Source organism: Fukomys damarensis, unplaced genomic scaffold, assembly GCF_012274545.1.
Source record: "Fukomys damarensis isolate Sample0158 unplaced genomic scaffold, DMR_v1.0_HiC HiC_scaffold_8, whole genome shotgun sequence".
Classification (NCBI taxonomy): Eukaryota; Metazoa; Chordata; class Mammalia; order Rodentia; family Bathyergidae; genus Fukomys; species Fukomys damarensis.
In genome coordinates, this window is record NW_022900920.1 from 26,247,961 (window position 1) to 26,272,545 (window position 24,585).

The 24,585-nt window shown below is 36.5% G+C and overlaps 1 protein-coding gene across 6 annotated transcripts in view; it reads right to left on the minus strand.

Annotated features, from left to right (window-relative positions):
* Positions 1-24,585, minus strand: part of Add3 (adducin 3) — a 135,090-nt gene that overhangs the window by 43,581 nt on the left and 66,924 nt on the right. Inside the window, exon 1 of one of the 6 annotated variants that reach the window (XM_033761439.1) lies at positions 16,428-16,450. The exons of 2 other annotated variants lie outside the window; for them this stretch is intronic. The gene's annotated coding sequence lies outside the window, so the exon portion shown is untranslated. 3 more of the 6 variants (XM_010634645.2, XM_010634643.3, XM_010634644.2) reach the window with 3 other exon arrangements.

A 24,585-nucleotide genomic window follows, 5' to 3' on the forward strand; every position in this document is an offset into this window, starting at 1 on the left:
AAAAAGAAAAAGAAAAAGAAAAAGACAAAGACAAAGAAAGACACTACATCCTTGTAAAGCAAACAGTCCAAAAGGAAGAGATGACAATCATAAATATATATGCACCAAACACTAATGTGCTCAACTATTTAAAAACAAATGCTAATGGACATGAAAAATCATATAAGCACTAATACAATTACAGCGGGAGACCTCAATACCCCACTGTTACAAATAGATCAACCAGACAAAATATGAACAATGAAATACTAGAACTCAATCAAATTTGAAGAAGAAATGAACTTAACAGATGTTTACAGTGTTCCACCCCACAAAAATCACAATACACATTCTTTTCGGCTGCACATGGATTGTTCTCCAAAATAGACCACATACTCACTCATAGAACATGTTTAAGTAAGTGCAAAGGAATTGAAGTTATCAGATCATAGTATATTATCAGACTACAGTATGATGAAATTGGAGATCAACAGCAAAAGAAACTGCAAGAATTTCATAAACATATGGAAATTGAACAACACACTTCTGAATAACCAATGGGTCACAGAGGAAATTAAAGAAATCAGACAGTTCCTACAATTAAACAACAATGACAATATAACACATGGAATCTAGGGGACACAATGAAAGCAGTCTTATGAGGGAAATTTACAGCAGTGAATATTCATATTAGGTAAACAGAGCGAGCTCAATTACACAACCTGATACTGAATCTCAAGATTCCAGAAAAAGAAGAGCAGGACAACCCAAAGCTCATACAAGGGAGGAAATTATAAAGATCAGGGCAGAAATTAATGCAATGGAGACGAGACGAGAACAATACAAAAATAAAAAAAATATCAATGAAGCCAGAAGTTGGTTCTTTGGAAGAATAAAACTGACAAACTCTTAGCCAACATTTCCCCCCCCCAAAAAAGGAAAGAAAAGGCCCAAATCCATGCAATTAGGAATACAAAGGGTGAAATTACAACAGACCCAGCATAAATCCAGAGGATCATCAATACCTACTGCGAGAACGCCAATAAGATGGAAAAATACAGAAGAAACGGACATATTCCTACACACATATGAATTACCAAAGTTGACCGAAGATGACCTAAAAATTCTAAACGACCCAATATCAATGAAATTGAAAACATAATTAAAAACTTACCAACGAAGAAAAGTCTGGGTCCTGATGGCTTCACTGCTGAATTCTACAACACATTTAGAGAGGAACTACTGCCACTCCTGTTTAAACTCTTCAATGAAACTGAAAGGGAAGCAATACTCCCTAATTCATTTCTGGAAGCAAGCATCATCACCTTGATCCCCAAAGCAGAGAAAGACCCAAATTAAAAAGAGAACTATAGGCCAATCTCACTAATGAGCACAGATGCAAAAATCCTGCAAACAGGATGCAGGAGATCATTAAGAAGATCACACACCCTGACCAAGTGGGATTCATCCCAGAGATGCAGTGAGGGTTCAACATACACAAATCAATAAATGTAATACACTATATTAATAGAGCCAAGGACAAAAACCATATGATCATCTCAACAGATACAGAGAAAGCATTTGATAAAATCCAACATACATTTATGATAAAAACCCTCCAAAAATTGGAAGACATTCTCTACTTCAATCTGATAAAAGCCATCTATGAAAAACCAACATAGTAAATGGTATCATGCTAAATGGTCAAAAATGGAAATCCTTCATGCTAAAACCAGGAACAAGACAAGGATGTCCACTATCACCACTCCTGTTGAATACAGTTTTGGCAACATTAGCCACAGCATTTAGACAAGAGAAAGAAATAAAAGGAATAAAGATAGGAAATGAAGAAATCAAATTGTCATTATTTGCAGATGACATGACACTCTATTTAGAAGACCCCAAGACCTCCACCAAGTCTTCTAGACTTAATAACCAAATTCAGCAAAGTAGCTGGATACAAGGTCAACACAAAAATCAATAGCTTTCCTATAAACAAAAAACAGACTTGCTGAAAGAAATGGGACAAATAATTTCTTTCACAATAGCATCTAAAAACCTGAAATGCCTAGGACTCTACCTAACAAAAGAAATCAAAGACCTCTACTCTAAAACTGCAACACTCTGAAAAAAAAGATTGAAGAGGGTATCAGAAAATAGAAAGACATTCCTTGCTCTTGGGTTGGAAGAATCAACATAGTGAAAATGACCATACTACTATATAGATTCAATGCAATCCCAGTTGAAACCACAGCAGCATACTTCAAAGACCTTGAGAAAACAATCCAAAATTCATTTGGAACAAGAGACCCAGAATAGCAAAGCAATTCTAGGCAATTAAGACAAGGTGGGGGGGGGTCACAATCCCCAACTTGAAACTATACTACAAAGCCACTGTGATTAAAAATAGCACAGTACTGGCAAAGAACAGACCTGAGGACCCGTGGAACAGATTAGAAGATACAGAAACAAGTCCAGACACTCTCAGCTACCTCATCTTTGACAAAGGAGCCAAACAGGTAGCCTGGAGGAAAGACAGCCTCTTTAATAAATGGTGCTGGAAAAACTGGGTTTCAACTTGTCAAAGATCAAAACTAGACCTCTATCTTCACCATGCAATAAGCTAAAATCAAAATGGGATCTAAATATTAAAACAGAAACATTAAACCGGCTGGAAGAGAGGTTAGGTAGAACTCTTGAAGACATTGATGTAGGAAAAGATTTGATGAACAGAACCTTAGTTGCCCATGAACTAGCACACACAATCAACAAGTGGGATCTCTTCTTAGTAAAAACCTTCTGCACAAGAGAAACAACCAACAGTGTGAAGAGACAACCCATAATGTGGGAAAAAATTTTTACTAGCTCTTTCTCAGACAGTCTACTATCAAGAATATATAAAGAACTTTAAAAAAATCAGACCTCCCAAACTTAAAGACCCAATCCAAAAATGGGCACCTGAAATGAACAGTTTCTCAGATTAAGAAGTAGAAACAGAAAATAAACATATGAAAAAATTTTCAACATCACTGGTCATTCAAGAAATTCAAATGAAAACAATGCTGAGATTCCAACTCACCACAGAAAGAATGGCTGCTATCAAGAAATCCACCAATAAATAACAAAGGCTGGCCAGAGTGTGGGGAATGAGGAACCCTGCTCCCCTGCTGGTGGGAGTGTAGACTGGTTCAACCACTGTGTAAATCAATATGGAGATACCTCAAAGAACTCGGATTGGAGGTCCCATTTGACCCAGCCATCCCTCTGCTGGGTACCTTCCCCAAAGAATGAAAAAAAAAAATCATATCACAGTGATATATGTGCACCCATGTTCACAGGAGCACAATTTGTGATAGCTAAAACTTGGAAGCAGCCCTGCCCATCAACAGGAGACTGGATAAAGAAAATGTGGTATTTTAATAAAATGGAGTACTACTCAGTCATAAAGAATGAGAAACTACAGACATTTACAGGTAAATGGATGCACACTGAGGTGATACTCTTAAGTGAAATAAATAGGACGCATATATATAAATACAGAATAGTTTCTCTAGTGTGAGAAACTGAAAGTGTAAATAAGTACTAAACAGTATAATAGATAATGCGAAATGGGAAGAAAAGGTACAAAGGGGAAGGGAAAGGGCTGGTGGGAAGAGTAGGGAAAAAGAAAATGGGAATGGAATTAACGTGAGAAAAAGAAAAAATGGAAACAAAGTCTTTGTAGATAGGGAGGCTTGGAAGGGCTGAAGGGAGGACAGGAACATGGTGAAAAAATAAGAATCAAGATGGATTACATAAAGGTACAAATTTTCAATGATGAATATCATTATATTGTATACCTAAAATGTACCAATAAAATTAATTTAAAAAGTTTTCTCAAACTCAAAAATCTTGGCAACTTTAACAGCTTTTTCTAGAATAGGCAGAAATGGCCAACCTTTCAAGTATTGGGCCTGTTGTTCAACACTTAAAACAATAATCAGAGATGTGTCAAGACCTCAAAGCAGGTTATTTGATTAAAACAACAAAAATGGTGGTTTACTCAGTTACAGTTTTTCTGGATGAAAGTTTCTGTAAAATTATGAAGGTATTTAAAGTTCTAGGGGCTGGGGATTTAGCTCAGTGATTCCACCACCTGCCTCACAAGCACAAAGAACCTGAGTTCAATCCCCAAAAGGAAGGAAGGAAGGAAGGAAGGCAGGCAGGCAGGCAGGCAAGAAAGAAAGAACGTTCTAGAAAACAACCTTGACCTTACACAACTATGACAGGCCACATCCTCAGAGCAACCAGTGAAATTTTAACCAAGTTCTAAAGAACATGGGCTACTTTCAACTGCTAATCAAAATTTATTACAATTGACATGGAAATTGACAGATCTGGAAAACTGAACTAGACATAAATAAAAGCAGAGAAAAATGGAAACAAACAAACCTGGGTTGAGTAACACAGATGTCACTCTTTCTAAGTGCCGAAGTGGAGGAACACACAATTATCATACAAAGCGCTGGAATCTTATTGTTATATTATATTGAGCCTGCTCTCTTGGAATATGTCACATTAAAGGATTGTACTTTACAGATGAGAGAAAGCTCCTCAGAGGCAATTTTTATAAAGGTACAACACTCAAGTACACTGATATAAAGTCATAACAATGACATTTATTAGTATTAACATGTCATTTTCAGACTGGCCCATGATAAAAATTTACTCCTTTAAAGAAACACAAGAGGTAGGCCCACTGCCTCATGTTATATTTGTATTTCACAGACACTAATGACAGAAAAGAATCAGACTATAAGAAAGGGGAAAAATTCTACTGCTTGTGAGTAGACTTAACAATCTGTCTGGTATGAATAAACAGATATACGAGTGAAGTAATTGAATAATGGTGATTTGACCTAAATACCAAAAGGACATGTTTTTAAGTAACTAAGTTATTAAAGATTAAGAAGCACCTATTAACATTTTACCAATATGTCAGATTTGCCTTTTCACTTAAATTCCTTAAAGGCTTTGAAGCAAAGCTTAACAAGAGAAAAACAGTTTGGATCACAGATGTCTTAATAAAGAGGTATATCCAAGACCAACACCTAGCACCATTAGCGTTGATTAAAGTTCTGGTCCAGATCCTTGTCTACCATACTTCTTCCTCATAATCCTTCACCATATGAACTTGTTCTTTCCCATTAGTACTAAGCAAGACATGACTTAACTATATACGGAGAGCAGTATTAAGAGGTGTGGACATCAGGGCAATAAACAAATGGTATCACAAAATATCCTGGGCAAATCTACACAATTTTGGGCCTTTATATGAAATCAAATTTGGAAAAAGATTATGTCAGGATCTAAAAAGTTAAGTATAATACATCAATAGAATGAATGATCATAGAAATTGGTCTAAAATGAGTACAAAATACAAATGTGGAAGGGAGGGCAGGGATATGGGGAAAAAATAAGAACAAAGATACATCATATAAAGGTACAAGATCCCAACAATAAATGTAACTGTACTGTTTGCTTTATTTCTTATTTTATTTATTTATTTGGTTTTTTGAAAAAAATAATGATGGCTGGGTGTTGTGGCATAGGTTTATAATCCCAGGACTCTGGAGACCTGAAGCAGGAGCCCCGTAATTTGAATCCAGCCTGAGTAATTTAGGGAGACCAAGAAAGAAGCAAGGAAAGAAAAAGGAAAAGTAGGGAAAGAGAGAGGGAAAGGTAGTTAAGATAAACTGTTTTAGCAAATATGAAAAGTCTCCCTATGACCCCGAGGTTGCATAAGTGGAACAAAGTAGTCTGATGTAAACCATTAAACAAAATTGTTTAAAATGTAAGTGTAGAGTGTAAGTATAAAAACATCATGTGTATGCTTGATATGTCAATGTAATCATTTAGTAGTGATCCAAAGATGAAAAGCATTCCCAGTCAGACAATACTAAGGATGAATCTAACCTCTTTCTCAATACGCACTAATACTCAACGGATGAAGGATATCGTATTCATCTGTATCACCCATTATAGCCAACAGTGAATTGTACAGACATCTGTACTTGATGAATAGGATGGGAGACCAGGGGGTGGGAAGAAAAGGCAGTAGCTTGCTTAGAGATCTCCGTAGGTACCAATGACAACATTCACTGATAACTTGAAAGAAGTCTTTTATTATAATTAGGTGATATTTACCAGCACAAGGGGCACATTTAAAAACTTGAAAGCATGTACCAAAAATTCAGAAGTATATCTTCTTCTGTTTTTTTTTGGTACCGGGGATTGAACTCGTGTCCTTGAGCTTGCAAGGCAGGCCACCGAACCGCTGAGCTAAATACCCGGCCCTATCTTCTTGAAATCCAAACTCAATCATTATCTATGTTAGCCTGAATTGTTGTCAGTATAAGTCATTGGGAAAAGTAAATATGGAACCGATTCTTTCCATACATTTCTATATATTTATAGATACATAGTATATTACTAGATATAGTCATATGTAAATATGTAGCATAAAATGAGTAAATAATTATCCATAGAAAGTCAATCCCTCAAGTATCTTGTAGAATCTAAAAACACAGCCTCATACGTTACTCTTCCTACAAACTATATTGGACATTGTACACATATCACTCAATCATCATTTATATTCAATATTCAGTTTTTGGAAATGGATGAGAAAAAAAAAAAGCACTTTTCCCCAATAGAAAGTTGACAGAGACTAGAGGATTGATTACTCGAATGTGCCTTTCAGACATTTTGTTTCTGTTACTGAGTCCCCTGGTATCAGTGAAATTTTAAAAATTGAGATCCAGAAAAGTATCCAGAATTTGACAGCTCATGATGAGAGGTTTTAAAAAAGAGGAACCACTAGAGATTACAAGTTTTAAAGAGTCACTGCTCTCAATTTCTAGAGATACCTTAAATCTCTGACTCATTACCATTTGGTAGTTAAAGGAAGCATCAGCTCTCACATACTTTACAAACTTACACTTATTTATTGGTGCAGCACTGAGTTTCAGATTGAAAACCTTGCTTAAGAGTCAAGTTTTAAGGTCAAATTTACTCTTACCTATTATTATAATACTTGTTCTATAAATCTCAGTAAACTTCTTCCAAAGTGAATACCAGAATACAATACAGAAAACCCAACTCCCTAAATTCCAATCTTGCATCTCTCTTAAACTGCAACTGAATTTTTAACTGAAGAATTGTAGTTCTTCAGTTTGAAGAAATGTAAAAATCCTATAATTATATTATTAAAAATGACTGAGCCTGTAAAATAAAACATTGACCCAGAGGGCTAGTTTAGAAAATTGATTTATTAGCACGTACACATTTGTAACACATAATGAATACATCATCACGGGGAGTTGGTACATATTAGAAAACTGATTTGCAATTGTGAACTTTCCTTCTAGGTACATTCCTAATGTGGTCATTGTGACCAGTGGGACAGGGGAGAGCTGGAAGGATCCCATAAAGAGATAAGAGTTCCTCATTTTAAGCCTGGGGATTTAGCTCAGTGGTGCCTCTGCCTGCCTTGCAAGCAAAAGGTCCCGAGTTCAATTCCCAGTACCCCCAACAAAAAAAAGTTTGAGGAAAAATGCAAAATACATTAAAGTACACAGGGTAAGACTAAGCCCTAAAAGTTCACTCTGATCTAATATTTCAGCTAGAGATTTTTGGCTTTCAGAGCTATAACTTATAAAATACAGTATGGCTGTGAAAATCAATTCAAAAGCTACACACTGCTATTGCAAAGGAGGGGTTCTTACTGCCATATTGTAGCTGGTAAGAGAGTTTCAAGATAATCACTTTATCTGCTTTCTTTTTTTGAAATGCTAACACTGAGCCATAAAAATGTAACTTATTAAGCACAGGAAATGGTATCTGAAAATTACTTTCAAAGGTACTTTTAGGACCGGGGATTTAGCTCAGTGGTTCCAGCGCTTGCCTTACAAGCACGAGGGCCTGAGTTTGATCCCCGGTACCAAAACAAAACAAAAAACCAAAAGGTACTTTTGAGTTATAATGTGTCACTTTAGAAACCTGTTAAGTTTTATGTGGAAGTTCACAAAAAGAGAGGTTTATTAATCTCTGAAATCTGTGTTACAAAACCAAAATTTTTTAGAAAAATTGGCTTTTTCTAATGAATTACCCTTTAGATTTAAACTTTGGTAATGTGCAGTATACAGACAGACCCTAGCATAGGATGGTTAGACTTAAAATTTTTTAACTTTACAATAGTGTTCAGTAGTTTAGGTTTATTATGTGTAGTTTTAATTTCTGACGGGTTTTTGGGAAGTAACTCCATTATACGCTTTCATAGTAATTCACTAGAGAATAAACTTGGTGACTCAGCTTTTTGTGCCCACTGACATATGCCTGAAGAGTCCGCTTAAACTGCTTGCTGTATTTTACATTCAGGCTTGAAGTAGGATTTCTGGGGCTCACAAAGACTAGACTCAGCTTAGCTCTATAGTGCCTATTTAGCTGGACTTAAAGCCTACATCAAATACTTTATTGTCAAATAAAAAGCTATCTTCATGGAGCTTAGTAACTTAAGTAGCTCTCCAGAGTTTGGTAAATATTTTGTGTCTGTACTTGATCTCTATTGTCAAGGAATGGCTCTATCATACTGTAAAGGGCTGCAAAATGTAATTTTAAGCATCTAAAAGGTAGTAATGGGGTTCTTGGTTGCAACTAAGAAACACAAAGCCACCTACTACAATTTTCCAAGTAACACATTTCCTTAGACCCTTGCCCAAGGGAGACAAAAGCATCTGAAGTCACATCTTTATGAAGAAAATACTTAGGAACCGGCTTGTGGCCTTCTAAAATACAGGCCCTGAAAAAAAAGAATAGAAAAGGCTCCAGGACAATCCTTCCTACATTTAGAGGGAAACAGCTCTTTCAAACAAAAGCCATTTCCCTGACTGTTAGTTACCATGTTTCTTACACACTTGTTCTATTTTTCCTTTTCTCCTCCATCCATCCAAGTACTAGTCCACACCTCGAGGTCTTACTCAAAAGCCAACTCCTTCCATGATGACTTTCTCCATTCTTCTCTGTCAGAATCAGCCTCCTCCTCCATCTCAGTGCTCCTAAAGCACGTTGCTGCAGTCTGCATGGCCTTTAAATTATTTACGTCTATCAGCTCTTAGTAACTGGGTCAATATCTTAAGTCTTAAAAAAAAAAAAAACTGTCCACAGAGTTACTCAGTAGGGCCACTGACTCACAGTACTACTTTCTCTGTCTTAGAATAAAACAGAGCAGAATATCTAAACTTTTCTTTAAATTGAGTTTATTGGTACATTTTAGGGATACAGTACAGTTACATTCATTGTTGGGATCTTGTACCTCTACATGACAGATCTTGGTTCTCATTTTTTCCCCCTTGATACTTTTTTTTTTTTGTACTGGGGATCAAATTCGAGACCTTGCACTTGCGAGGCAGGTGGCAGAACCACTGAGCTAAAGCCCCCTAGAGTAAACTTTTAAAAATTGGGGTATTCATGGCTTGATCAAAGGTACCAAATATGGTTGAGGTAATGAATATTGTGTGACCTGCAATTTGAAATCTGTTAAGGGAACCAAAAGGTAATTAGAATAAAAGTGTAAAGGTATAAAAAAGCATTTAAAAAAAAAATCTGTACTTACTGCCATGTTGTGAGACTGGGTACAAACAATGCTATAAAAATATTACCTTCAAGTATAAAAATATTACCTTCAAGCCCGGGATTTGGCTCAGTGGTTACGCCACCACCTGCCTTGCAAGTGCAAGGGCCCAAGTTCAATACCTGGTACAAAAAAAAAAAAAAAAAATTACCTTCAAAAACTAAACCTAACCCAACCCAATCCAACCCATTATTAAGTCAGCTATCAGGCTAAAGAAATACAAAGTTTCAGTCTGGGTTCTGCCCTCAAATTGTTTTTTAGTTTAAAAACAAAACATGTCCATGTGAAAAGTTAACTATAGTGAAAGCCAGTTAAAGGCAGTTGTGAAAGGAAAGACTATATAACATATCCAGTATTTTGAGGATTGTTGATGAAAAGAATGTAGTATTACGGTAGTAAAGGAACATTTTTAGTGAAGAAGATCTGAATTTCTTCACATACAAAATAAGGTTTAATCAGATGAGTTCTATGTTCCCTTCTTGCTCTAATACTCTTGTATATTGTAGTTCAGAAGGGGGCATGAAAGTTTTAAAGGAAAATTTGAATTTGAAGCATTTTTCTTTACACTAGTTTCATAGTTTGGCTCCCAAAGTTCAAAAGAGCCTTTTAAATGGACATTTTTCATGCCCAAAACATGTGTTTGAAAGAATTCATTCTTATTTCTCTATGCACAGGAAGTTAGTAGAGTAAACCTAAAAAAGTTCATCCTGATTATTAAAGCACGTTTTTTTCTTCTCTGTTTTCACTGTTATTACTTTTATGTCCAACAGTTACTGATGGTCCAGTGTATCCTGAAGTCCTGTCAAAGCTTTTTTTCCCAGAATAATCCTTAAAACAATGCAAATATTGGCTTAGTTATGACACTTGTTGTTCTAAAACGTTAATAGCCTATTGTTCATTGTGGTTGTCTCAACAAGATAATACATTGAAAGTCAGCATTTCCTGACAGGAAGCGAATTCCCACTCAGTGTCACAGGACTCTAGCTAAATGCTGAGTTCTAGAAGAGAAAGAGTAGTCCCTTCTGGTAATTCATTACAGGCCAAGTAATGAGAGACTTTCACACCTTTCCCTTTCTCCCTTCTCTCTCTCCTTCCCCCTACCCAAGCTGTTTCAGTTGAAACTATTATCTATTTGCCTGATGTTGCTATCACAGCACTGTTTTCCTAAAATGGCTTCAATCGTTTTAGACAAAGTTTGTCCAACATCCTGTAGACAGTAGTAGTCTGTATATTCCTAATTATGGAGAATTTCCTTAGTAGTAAATGCCACAATAGATGGGTAGTTTGACAAAGATGCTATGGGATGTGTCATAAGATCACAAATTCAAGCCTAGTTGGGGCAACTTAGCACCTTAATAAGACTCTGTCTCAAAAATTTTAAAAATTAAGAAAGAGGGGGGTAGTGGGGGGTGGAGCTCAGTGTGAAGGTCCTGGGTTTAACCCTAGTACTACCAAACAGATACATACATACATACACACACTTTAAAAAATAAGCTATAGGGTGACCATTTTCAGTTTCTTACAAGCAATTGTTCAACAGGCATCACATACAAAGTACAATAATTACAAGAAGTTTTCACAGCTCACATGTTTTCAGTAGACTAAAACTTAGGTTCAAGTAAGTAGTCTGCATATCACAACACGTTTAGTTCATTTAGAAAGTGATCAGTAGGAATAATTACTACCAGATCCACATACAGATGAGTATGCTGCCATAATAAATGTCCTTACAAGACACTAGGACCCCTTTTTTAAAGCACTGAAAATACACTGCTTTCATTCATTTTCACAGATTCAAATTTAATGAATTTTCTTTGTTCAAGTTCTACTTAAAAGTAGATATTAGAAAACTGCAACAATAGAAGACCTTGGGCAAGGTCATTTTAGGAGGTTAGCAAGATGGTCTCAATACCCTAGGTATTTCATCATTTAATGCAGTGGTTGGCTAAGAGAACTTCAATACATTTTGCTAAATGGAACCATATGTCAAACAACTAATATGAAATCAACATGGAATTCCAGTAATACAATTACCTTTAGAAAAGTATCCTTATTTAAGGTATATCAAACTTTCTGCCAAAAAGCCAGGGCAACCAGTACGCAAACATACAGACTCCTCTATCTGCAAGCCAAGATGTCTTTATCTTCCAGTCAGTTTTAACTGCAGAAATCAAACCATGAAGTTCTTACTCCATTTCGCTTTTCAACAGCTGTCGTTTGACTTTGAGTTAAAATTGAGAAACAACCTAACATCTTATGTATTATGAGGCAAAAATTCCTGCCTTCGTTACTTTATAACTTTGCTGTGTGAATTTGTAACACTGCTTTAATTCTAAGGTTGCTTCCTCAGCACATAATCAGAAAATTTTAGTCATGTCAAGTAGTGTCAATTTCACAGTTCAGCGAAACAAGGAGATAGAGGCTGGAATGAAAACAATTCCAACAAAAAAGCTAAAGCCAAAATTTAAAGCCCTAGGATTAGCTCTGAATGGCAGAATTTATTGACAATTATAAGTATCAAAAAAATTTTTTTTTGAAACAGGGTCTTGCTATGTAGTCCAAGCTGTCCTTGAACTCACTGTGTAGCCCAGGCTGTCCTCGAACTTGTGGAAATTCTCCTGCCCCAGTCTCCCAAGTCCTGGGATTACTGGCGTGCACTACCATGCCCAGCAGGGTCCATTTTAAACACAAACATAACCTTCTTCAAAACCTTCAACTAACTACTCAAGTTTGATTAAAAAAAAATTTTTTTTTTGCTTTTCCTCTTGGAATGAAAACAAAATTGTTTTGTGCCAGGGACTGAACTCCGGTCCCTGTGCTTGTGAGGCAGGTGGCGGAACCACTGAGCTAAATCCCTGGCCCTTGGAATGAATTTTATACTTTAATTTTAACAGTAAATAGTACATGTTTGCAGTACATAATGTTTACATTCCTCATGTGGAGTTGGTGCATGCCCATAACACATCTTCATTCCTTTTTTTTTCATCTCCTTCTCTCTCCATCTCTTGATGTTTTTCCCAATTGAGAAAGATCCATTTTCCCACTTCTTATTGTCTATCATTTGTTTTGCTCTTTATTTATAAATTGGTTTTCTCATATCAGAGAAACCAGGGACTAAGCTTACATGTCTGATTTATTTCACTTCACTTTCTGATCTCCAGGTGCATCCATTTTCCTACAAATGGCTAGTTTATCCTTAAGTTGTGTGTAAATACATTTTCTTTATTCATCTGTTAATGGACATATAGATGCTTCCAAGATTTAGCTAACAGTCTTGTCTATGACTTATATTCCCGAGATTATCAATCTTTTAAGATTATGATACACAGTGTAGGACTGTATTATCAATTGTTATTGTTTTTTTTCTAGAAGAGTGATTTTTGTATTTGACTAATATCTACTTATATACATTAAAATAAAAAAGATTTAGCTATTGTGAATTGTGCTGCTATAAACATTGAGTATACTCTTGAAACTGATTTTTCTTAAGGAAAGGATATTCTTTATAAGAAACACAGAAGAATATTCAACTTCCTCTTTTTTACATTCTTAAACTTCCAAATAGCTTAGGCCAGATGGCAAGTCAAATTACAGGCCACACAATATATACAAAAGATGTTCTTGACTTAAACAGAAATTTCATATAACTTGGATTATATAAATTCAATCAATATTCCAACAAAAATATTGTGTAAAAATTAAATTGTAAGGAACACGGAAACTCCTGTATCTCAACTTCTTGTGTCGCAGATGGTAAAACTGAGGATCAAAGAGATAGATATCCTGTCCACTATCCCATAATCTCACTCTCAAGTTATCTGACTTTTAATCCAATTTTTTTTTCAGTTTTGTGTTGAGAAATTACTCCTGTCCAGGACTTTCCAGGCCTGAGTGATGGGGATAGTGGGACCTCCCCTTGATGTCCTAATCAAAGGGGAGGGGGTAAGGGTTTCTTCATCTCCATATAACACTGTCATTCCTTCATAGAGACTGTAGGTTCTGTCCCAAAATGGAGGCAGAAGAAAGATGATAGCAAGAGTATATCAGAAAGAAGGAATATGAGAATTAACTTGAAAATAATCTAGACATCCACCAAAGGAGTAATGATCAACTGATGCTATATATAACATATACTAAAGAGCTACACAGAACTATATAACTCTCTTTAAAAGAATGCTCTAAATACACAATGTATGTATTGCTTCCTTCTCTATGGACTTTTTTTTTTGGTACTGGAGGTTGAACTTGGGACCTTGCACTTATGAAGTAGGCAGCATAACCACTGAGCTAAATACCAGCCCTCTATGGATTTTTAAAAAGGCATTCAAGTGCACACACGTGTGCATGTGCTTATAGAACATTCCTGGAAAAACAGAGGACTGAAGTTATTAGGTTGAGAAAGAGTTTGTCATATATCTTTTTGTACTGTTTAATCTTTTTACCATACGCTTTTTAGGTTATAAAATTAATATACTTAAAAAGTACAATAGAGAAAGGAATTTCTGTAGAGCACTTGGAAAGGGCTCTCTGGTAAGGAAGATAAAGAAGGGGTTTACCTGTGGTAATATGAAACTTTAGTATATCTAATCTAGATGACACATACCTAATTCTTCAGGAAACAATTAGATTCCAACCCTTTTTATGTCATGGCATTAGTTTTCATGAGTAGGGTATGCATAAATAAGAGAAAATATGTATAGCATACTGGAGCAAACAGGAATGGCCTTGGGAGCAGCTTAGTAAAAAAATAGTCACTCCATTTTCTTTACATTATTTAATTATGACAAGAAAAACTAACATTATTATTAGAGATATTAGTTACTGACTTTCTATAATAGTTACAAATAAAAATCCATTTACAAGTCATCTAATTTCAATATTTAACAGCAGACTAGAAAGTAAGCTTTGTTTGGGCACAACTACCAACATCTTAGCTAGAACTCTCCTAGAGTTGAAAGGGACAGCAGACACCACCTAGCTCAGTGATTTGAAATCAACACTTTCTGAAATGAAAGCAAAGAAAACAGCAGATTTTTTTTTTTTCGTTGTAAGGGAAATCTTCTTCTCAGATTAAGAGACCTGTATGTCCATATGGGTATAATAAGTCATGATGTAAATAAAATATATTGGAAAAAAGTCTGAAAGCCACTTAATCAAGATTACACACAGCAAATACAAACCTAGTACAGGCATGCTCAAGGAAATGTCCACATCACATTGTGGACAAGGCTGGCCTAGTTTCAACTTGCAAACTCATGTTATTGTTGAGGTGATTTATAGCTAGATCTACTGCTCGGATATTAAAAAGTAAATGTCCAAAATTCCTGAAAGTCACAAATTATTTAAAGCTTTGGTTTTCACGTCATTTGAGAATAACATCTAAACATATTTTTCTCAATTTTAACACATTCCCTTTAAGGTTTCTGGAATAAGCATGTATCTTAAAATATATATATATATAACAATAGCCTATACTGGAAAAAGATCTTACCTAACCTAAAGTCTTAATTTTATATTTGAAAAAACTAATGTTCAAACAAGTAAACCAGTCTCCTAATTCCCAGGCTTGTGCTTTCTTCTGGAATAACAGGCTTTTATTTATTCCTTCCTCCTTAAGAAGTTAGAGAATAGCTAAACACAACTGAACCATGCTACGAAGAGGAAAGCTAAAGAAAGATGTCAGGAAGTCTAAGACCAAAAAGAATGACACAGTATCAGCCCTGGAAGCATTACAGAAATATCCCATTTTTGACACTCGACTTTGATTTCAACTGAGGCAGGGTGTTAAATTTGCTTGCACCAAATGGGTGTGTCTTCCCCAAAAGTGCACAGTGAACACCACCACAGGCCGACAACAGTCAACACAGACATCACAGCACACAGCCCCTCTTTCAGCGTGCTCAGTTTGCTAAGCACTTGACAGAACCCTAATATATGGGGTGGGGATGTCAGACAGACCCCACTGCAAAGGAAAAAACATGCTGAACATGGACTTATTGAACAACAGTAATTCTTCATTCAACTTACCATTCACGTCACAAACTCTAGAAAGAACACAGAGGCACGGAACTGCCGAGGCATGGAACAGAACTTTGGGCTGCAGCCTGCCCCAACTCTTTTTTTTTTCCCCCCTAACTCTTCTGACAAATACCCAACAGCAACAGGACAAAGCATCATTATGACAGAAATAAAGGCTCTTTAGATACTGCCTTTTTTTTAATTCAATGAACCCACTCTTACACACAAAGTTCATGCCACGATGTCTCGAAATGCAGTATTGCCAGATTATGCTATAAAGAACTCCAATAAATTCAGTATAAAACACTTTTATGTTAAAAAAAAGTACATTTGGGCAACTAGTCGTATTTTCATTTAAACAGTCAATGTCACCCTCAAAAGTTAAAAACAGTAATTCAGTACACAGCTTTCAAAAAAACAAAGCAGACAAATGAACTAAAAGGAAAAAAAAAACTTAGTTGTGTGATAAAACCACAGGTTCCTCCCAAAGAATACTGCATATTTTTTCCCCATTAAGTATATTGGTACATTTAAAGTGAACAATACAGTTACATTCATTGTCGGGATCTTGTACCTTTACATGATATATCTTGGTTCTTATTTTTTCCCCCATACCCTGCCTTCCTTTTACCCCCTCCACCCTTCCCTATTAAGAATACTTCATATCACTAGCAGCTGGACAAAATTAACCATTTATCTTATCTATGCTCTCCTCTAAACTGTGAGTTATCAGTATTACAATAGATAATCCTTTACTTACAAAAAATAAAGCTGCTGTATGTTTCTTAAGCTGGTTTTTGTGTGGCAATTCTGATGCAATGCTGCCCGAAAAATGAACTTTGTTTTAAAGAGCAAGATATCCACACTCTGTGCGGTTAGAGTAAGGGTGGAGCTCACTCTGGGGGAAACAACACACCCATGCAGATTTCAGTGAGAGCAAACTGCACATTGATATCGCTACCACATCTTCCAGGGCCCCACAAATACAATTAATTGGTTAATCGTCCTCAAAGAAACAGGGTTTCGAAAAGTTTGTGTTTGTAGATCAGCTTTCCTGTCTTGGAGCAAACTGCACAGACTCGTGTGTGTGTGTGTGTGTGTGTGTGTGTGTGTGTGTGTAGAAATGCAAGCTAGAGCACACAGCTCAACCAGGTCTTGGAGCAAACTGCAGAGACTTGTGTGTGTGTGTGTGTGTGTGTAACTGGGAGAGAGTGATCCAAGGTGTGAGCCCTGCCGGGGGTGCCTGTTTTTCGAGGGCCCTGACATAGTAACAGACGTTACGTGGAAGTATACTATTATAAAGGAAGTCCAACCACGCTGACTTCTAAGTTTAGCAACAGTGGTTTCTACATACTTTAAGGAGTCAGAAACACTGCTCATTCTAGAACATTAATTTGGCCTATTTTTAAGGGACTTGAATATAATCACAAATCATCTCTTTCCTTACCAAAATTCTCCTTCTCCTGGCAACACAGAAGCAACAAAAGTATATTATTATCAATTGGCAAAAATTGCCTTAAAAAATGAAGGATGTAATTTGTGGACTTGCTTTGGTAGGACATTAAAATGTACACTTAAAAGAGGAAATTATTTGATGAAAATCACTAATATGTACACCGTAAAATATTATAATTAACTTTCAAATAATTCCATAAGAATTTTAATTTTAAAAAATCTCCATGACTTTTTCCAAATAAGATATTTCATTCCATAAGATATGTCACATATATATACACTATCTAAAAATCTTTGTTTAAAATGTCAGTATTGAAACTATGATCAAATATCTGCTAGTTGTTCAAAATGTTTATTTCCTGTATAAGCAGTTATTTTTTCACTGAATTCTTTTTGTCATGAAGTACTATGTTTTCTAAATAAAATATCTAAATATGTAAAAATAAACTATAATTGTTTACACAGAATTCAAAACAACGGAAAATACTTTTGAGAAGAACAGGAAAATGCTATTTTTAATGATGCATGCTGTCACATTACCCTCACCAGCAGCTACTCTTTCATGCTGAAAGAGTAAGTCCGGAGCACTGGACATTTCACTATTTTGAGAGACACTGTAGAACACATTCTCTGAGGATCCAGGAAGTGGGTGCCAAATGATCCAGCCTTTGTCAGAGTATGAGGTCACTCTTACCCTATGATAAATTAACCCTTTCAAAATACTCCTCTCATAGTCCAAGTGCCTGGGTTCTCCTTCCAACCATGTACATAATCACGAATCACTTGCTGCCTGCCATTTGTTCTTCCTCATCTCAGCCCTAAAATGAAAAACTCAAAGGGGCCAGCTGGATATTTATTAGAAGAGTCTCATCCTGATACTTTTTGGATTTGCACTGCTAGAAATGGCTGTTTTCAAGTCAAACTTCACTTTCACTGCTGCAAAGGAAATGACAAGAAAAGAAAAACACAGCCAATATATATATCAGCAATTAATTCCATCCACAACTGCCCAGCTGTTTATGCATGGAAGAATAGGTCTGTTTCCTTTTGGGGCTTTCACCACTGAAAATTGATACTGCACATTCAGAGACACAAGCTGTTTGTAACATGTCAGGAATGTGCACAAGATCACACAGAGTTGAAGAGACAAAATGAAATCCAGACCCAGTTTTCTTAGGACTTACTTGCCAGTACTATTTCATACCTTAAAAAAAAAAAAAAAAACAAAACAAAAAAAACAACTCATAACACTGCAATCACAGAAAGAGAGATAAATATATGAAAAAAATTTCTCCCTTATAAATATCACCCTTCCAATACAGAGGAAAACCTGCCAATGACATCAGATTGAGTATCACGGAGATACTCTGATGTATTGGCATCGACAAGATGTGACATTCTTAGGGATCCAATGCCCCCAGTATGTTAAATCCAGCCAGGACTTTTTTTAACCCTGCAGTTGCTTGCCCAATGTATAGTCCCGCAAAAAAAAAAAAAAAAATTACAAACGCAAGAGTTGTTGGGAACCAGTGCTCTCACCACAGTCATGCAGTAAATCAAGTTTTTCTTGGCTGGACCAGACATTATCTGGCACATATATGCACCTGACTGTTTTGGGGATTTATATATATTTACTGATCCAATCTTGTAGGGTAACTTTTGAGCAATCAAATTTCTCCTCTCCTTGGTCAGTTTTGTAGATTTTAAATAAAAATATTCTCTACTAAGTGCTAGAGGCTTAAAATGAAAATATGGAAGGAACCATACAACTTAAGAAATAGTCTACCTCCCTGTCTCCCTGCTTTCCAATTCCAATTTTAAATATTTGTTTCATTTAAATCTTGTAAAATGTCATTTGCTATACTGCTTTTTTCAGTATGTAAAATGACTTGCACTTTAGGTACATAAAATAACTTGTGATTAGTTACTGTAAGGAAAGCTAGGGAAAAGAGATGACATTTTTAGAGCAAAATAATGCAGAACATATTTTAGCTTTCTTAGTTTTGGACTTTCTATTACACAGGATAACAGGTACCCCCATGATTGAATTCATTATCCTAAGGACCCTCCTCTTTTCTCTCTCAGATTTTTTGTTTTTTGTTTGTTTGGTACTGGGGATTGAACTCAAGACCTTGCACTTGCCAGGCAGGGGCAGCACCACTGATCTACATCCCTGGCCCTCTCTGGTTTTGTTTTTGTTTTTGTCACCAGGCATCAAACTTGAGACCTTGTGCTTGTGAGGTAGGCAGCGGAACCACTGAGCTAAATCCCCAGCCCTCTGTTTTTTGTTTATTTTTGATACAGGATCTTGCTTCTACAGTTCAGGCTGGCCTTGAACTTGTGATGATCCTCCTGCCTCAGTCAGAACTCAAACTAGCATAAATGAGAGGTCCCCAACTAAAGTTCTATGAAGTTCATGAAATTAAAATTTGATAAACAAACACACCCAAACATGTGTTAGAATGAAAGTGAAACACAAAACCAAAGGGGTGGGGGGTTCCTCTCCAGCAAACATCATTTGGTCAAGGATCCATGTAATCTTTGGCTGATGGTGACATAAAGCTCTAGCAATATGGTATAACTATTAATGACTAAAACAGTCACAAGGATGAGCTTTGCTTGGCAAGCTTTAGCTCTGTGGAACATTTAGTTTAGCTTGAAAAGAACTTCCCCATCTACAATATTGGCTAAGAAAAGGAGGTGTCTCTGAGCTGTGTAAATCAGATTACTTCAACGCATGTCAGTTTAAGCCTGGAGCAGCATTAGCAAAGACCACTCAGAGGGCATGGCTATGACCAAAATATATTACAAACACTGAACCCCTATGAACATGTGAAACTAGGGGGTAGGGGCACCTCCAAAAGCACCTTTGTGCCTCTCCTCAGGTGATTTTTACTCCCATTTTTCTGAAGACAGTCATCTCTAAGTAGTTACTCCATTGTAACCTGTGCAACAGAACATCATATCATATAACCTGTACTTGGTCAGAGTGACAACCGGCAGACATAACCAAATAGATGGGAGAAGCCTACAAAGATATCATGAAGCTAAAAGGAAGCGTAGACTCACCTAAAAGGAAGCGTAGACTCACCTACCTCGATTATTCTTGGGTGAGGGAAAAGAAATTTACAAAGTTTCCTCTGCTTGTCCCAGCCACTCAGCTAGTCATTTAGTGGCAGCCCTAAGCTTCATTTTAGGATGACCAGCAGAAGCTAGCAATATGCTGGTCAAGGGAAGAGCTTTCCTACTGACTTAAGTGTTCTTGTATGGGGTTTTAAAAAATTCCTTTGAGACTCCATTTTCTCACAGCTGTAAAACAAGAGAAATCCTAACTCATTTAGCTATTATGGGTTAAAAAAAAGAACGCTGGTAAAGTGTCTGGCATTTCATAGGTGATTAAAGAAAAGAAACACAAAAAGGAGTGGAGAGAAAGCTGAGTCTGAGATACAAGTCAAGAACTGGCATAGTCACATACTGCTTTCTGAGCTTTGTGCTACCCCCGTGTTTGGTTTTCATTTTGTTTACACCAAGAAAATCACTACAAAAAAAGCAGAGCTTTTCACGCACTATTAAGTCAACAGTAGCTAGTCTGTGAAGTAAAAGGGTGTTGTATTCACTTTGACTTTTTACTACTACAGAGAGGGCAACACGGAGTTGTGCTTGTGTGGTGACTACTTATAGCTGACACACCTTTCTTTACCTGCCTTTATATGGAAAACTCCTCTGCTTGGTATGATCTTTTTCTTTGGAAGGAAAAACTCAAGAACTCGTTGACTTCTAAGCTATATTCTTGATCTATGGTTCCGTTATGTTTTGTCTAAATATCTGCATCCCAGAACTTCTCATATTAGCTAGCTGCTTCCATGTGTTCCTCACCTTAACTGAGACAACTCTGGACCCAATGACTAGCACAGTCTAGCCTACCGGAAGTGCCTGCTGAATGGGTATGCCTGGGCAACAGGTATTTAGTTATGATCAAAGCAGCAAACAAGAAAGAAAAAAGAACTGTGATTAAGCAGTCATCAAAAGGAAAGCAAAGTGCCAAAAATATAAGGGGCAAGGAGCTCATCACAGGGCAGAGGGATAGGCCTGAAATAGGAAATAGATTAACCCTTCAATGCCCAGTGCTCAGTTTTTTGGAATCCCTATAATAGAACATAATAAATTTTTTTCTTTTCAAATGCTCGTTCTCTGATATGAACCGCATTAAAAAACTCAAAAATTGCAATCTTCAGCATAGATGGTTTAAAGTTGTGAGCTGGGTGTGGTGGCACATGCCTCTAACCCCAGCACTCCAGGAGGATTCAAGCCCAGCCCAGGCAACTCTGTAACTTAGCAAGACCTCATTTCAAAATTAAAAAATAAAAAAGGGATGAAAACATGGCTCAGTGTGAGGGTCCAGGGTTCAATACCCAGTACACACACACACACACACACACACACACACACACACACACACAGAGCCAACTATGCAAACTTGTGTAGAGAAGTGACCACTGCTGCGTAGCTGAAGCACCCTGGAATGATTGCTTATTCACTTTATATGCTTGTACACTTTACGTACTTTTCCTATGCAGTCCTCTCATCCCTACAGATGACAAGACTAAAATGCAAAAGAAGGAGGGTAAGCAAATAAAGTCACACTGCCAGTGGCAATGAAGATAAGACATAGGGAAGTGGGTTTTTTTTTAATCATCACAGCTGATTTTCATAATACACTAACTTTATACACAGTATAGATGTTATGGATAGAATAAAACCCAGACAGTTGTGGGGATAACAATACAGGAGATTCAAATGAAGGAGCAAACTCAAGAGAGAGAAAAGGGGCCTGGACACAAAGTAAACTGAAGCTAAGGCAGTAAGAACTGAGTTTATACAGGGCTAGCTTCACACTGCAGAACAGTCTGCCATCCTAGAGGGTTGCAGCCTAAATCAGACATGCTCCTAGAATGGTAGAGGGGTTTACTGCTTCTGTTCTCAGAAGGGGTGACGCAACATGGGTAACTCTTTGTTAAAAGTGCTGACCATGTTTTCAGGGCTCAGAAGGTAACAGGTTAGTGAAATGCAATTCTTCTCTACAGGAATCTCTGGTTATATTCTGTAACTTCCTACCTGAAGAACTCTCTTATTTTGCCTCCCTTGAAAAAACAGATTTGTGAGGGGAATCCATAAGCCTTCATCTGAAGTGCAAAGTCTCAAGCCCCACAACCCTCTGCTCACCTCCAACACAGCACTCCTTACAGCCACTGACACTTGTGTGCTCACTGAGACACTTGACACACGGATAGTGAGCAACTTTAGGGAAGGGTCCTCAGGGACCTGCACGGGGCTCTTCACAGGAAGAGTTAAAAAAAATTATATATGGTAAATGAATACTGACGTCTGTCGAGTTAATGTTTGCTCAATGGTTATTTGCTGAAAGAGGTAATTTAGGATTTAAAGGAAAACAATTATGAAGAGACAAGGCTGGAGATAATTAAGATGTAGTTAATGTTTGATAATTTTTTTTCTGGATAAAAATGTGCACAATATAAGCAATAATAAATGACAAGCTTATTGAGGCAAAAGTTGACATTTAGCAATCATTAGCTGGTAGTCATGTTCCCCATCTAAATAAAAAATTAACTAACTGATGCGATTGTTTTACATTTACAAGCATGAAGATAATACAAACTATGGCTTTGTACCACAGCATAATACTTCTGAAAACAATGCACTTTACCACTGCTTAGATGAAGATAAAAGACTACGTAAAAAAGGCTAATGCAAAGTAAATAGTGAAGAGTAATTATATATATCTTATTAAAAAACAAAAAAGTCCCCAAAGCCCAACCTAGAGGGGCTGCAGTTATAGTTCAGAGTACAGTGCTTTGCGCCTCAGCAACACAAACAAAACACAACCTATAATCAATAATTCTGGCTTTGAGAAAAGAGTCAAAAGTAGAGTAAAAAACAAGTAAAAATAAAATTAATATAGTCACAACATAGAAAGCATTCATGAGACATGCACTACTCATTTTTACTTTTAAAATCTTATTGAGGTGTAATTTTAATTTATTTTTATATTTTTTTTAGGATTCTTAACATGGGATCTATTTTCTTGAATTTTTAACTGTACAATACATATACATTACTGGTGGTTACAGGATGTCATTCAACAATTCACTAGAGCTTATTCTTCCCACAATTCTATCTAAGGGTATGGAACTATGTAGGCATTTTTAAATTTTAATTTTATCTTATTTTTTGTGACCAAGTCTTGCTGTGTAGTTCAGGCTGGATTTAAACTCACTAGGTAGCCCAGGATGGCTTCGAACTTGTGGCAATCCTACCTCAGCCTCCTGAGTGCTGGGATTACAGGCCTGTGCTACCTTGCCCATTCCATGGGCTTTTTTTTTTTTTAAACTGCTGCCTTTTCTAACCATGAGACAAAAACTCAATAGTTAGAAATATGTATTTTGTACTTCATATATTTTGCCTAAAAGCTATACCATTTTTTTTAATGTTAGAAAATTTAAGTATTATTGATAAATGAAGCCCTCCAGAAACAAATTTAAGTACTTAGCTTCAAATAGTTCTACAAAAGGGTAGGTGGCCAAATTGAGAAATCATATGACTTGTAGGCCTATCTCAGCTTCCCTGAGGTCAGGTTCTGACACTTGTGCTGCCTATCCATAACAAGAATAAGCTGGGTGTGGTGGCATACGCCAGTATTCCCAGCACTCGGGAGGCTGAGGCAGGAGGATCCCTGTGAGTTCAAGACCAGCCTGGGCTACATAGTGAGTTCCAGGTCAGTCTCAACTACACAGTGAGACCCTGTCTCAAAAAATACAAAACAAAACAAAACATAACATGAATAGCACTCCATCCTCTAAACTGTTATAAAGTTCACCAACACAACCATAAGCCTCTTCCAAAACAGGCAAGAGAGCAATCAGATATGGTCCTGCTAGCTCTGTTTTCATTCCTCAACTGCTCTGCAGTTTTGCCTGCTTTCAAAGTATCTTCTATATATACTCTAGCAAAATGGTTACATGACAGGAGGTTTAACTAAAAGAAAAATAAAATTGGTTTTGTAAATATCTCTTTTTGCATCACAGAAGCACTTCATTTTACTGTATCATATATTCCGGTCTCAAATATTATAAAACGTGTAATATCAACTTGTTTTATGCTAAATCTAAACTGAACTGATCATGTAATGTTTGCTTTTAAATTTTTAAAATTTATATTTAAATTCTAAGTTGGTAAATCAATTCATCAACTTTTTTTCTGCTTAAATTCAATTATGCTATTAACAACAATCTGTAGCACCTGTTATGCACTACAACTAAGCAGGTAGTATGATGGGACTGACTATAAGAAAGAAATGAGATACTGTCCCTGATTCTAAAATACCAGCAATTTAGTGGGTTGGGAGAGGAGAGAGGGGCAGATAGCTTCTCAAACAACTGTAGTAC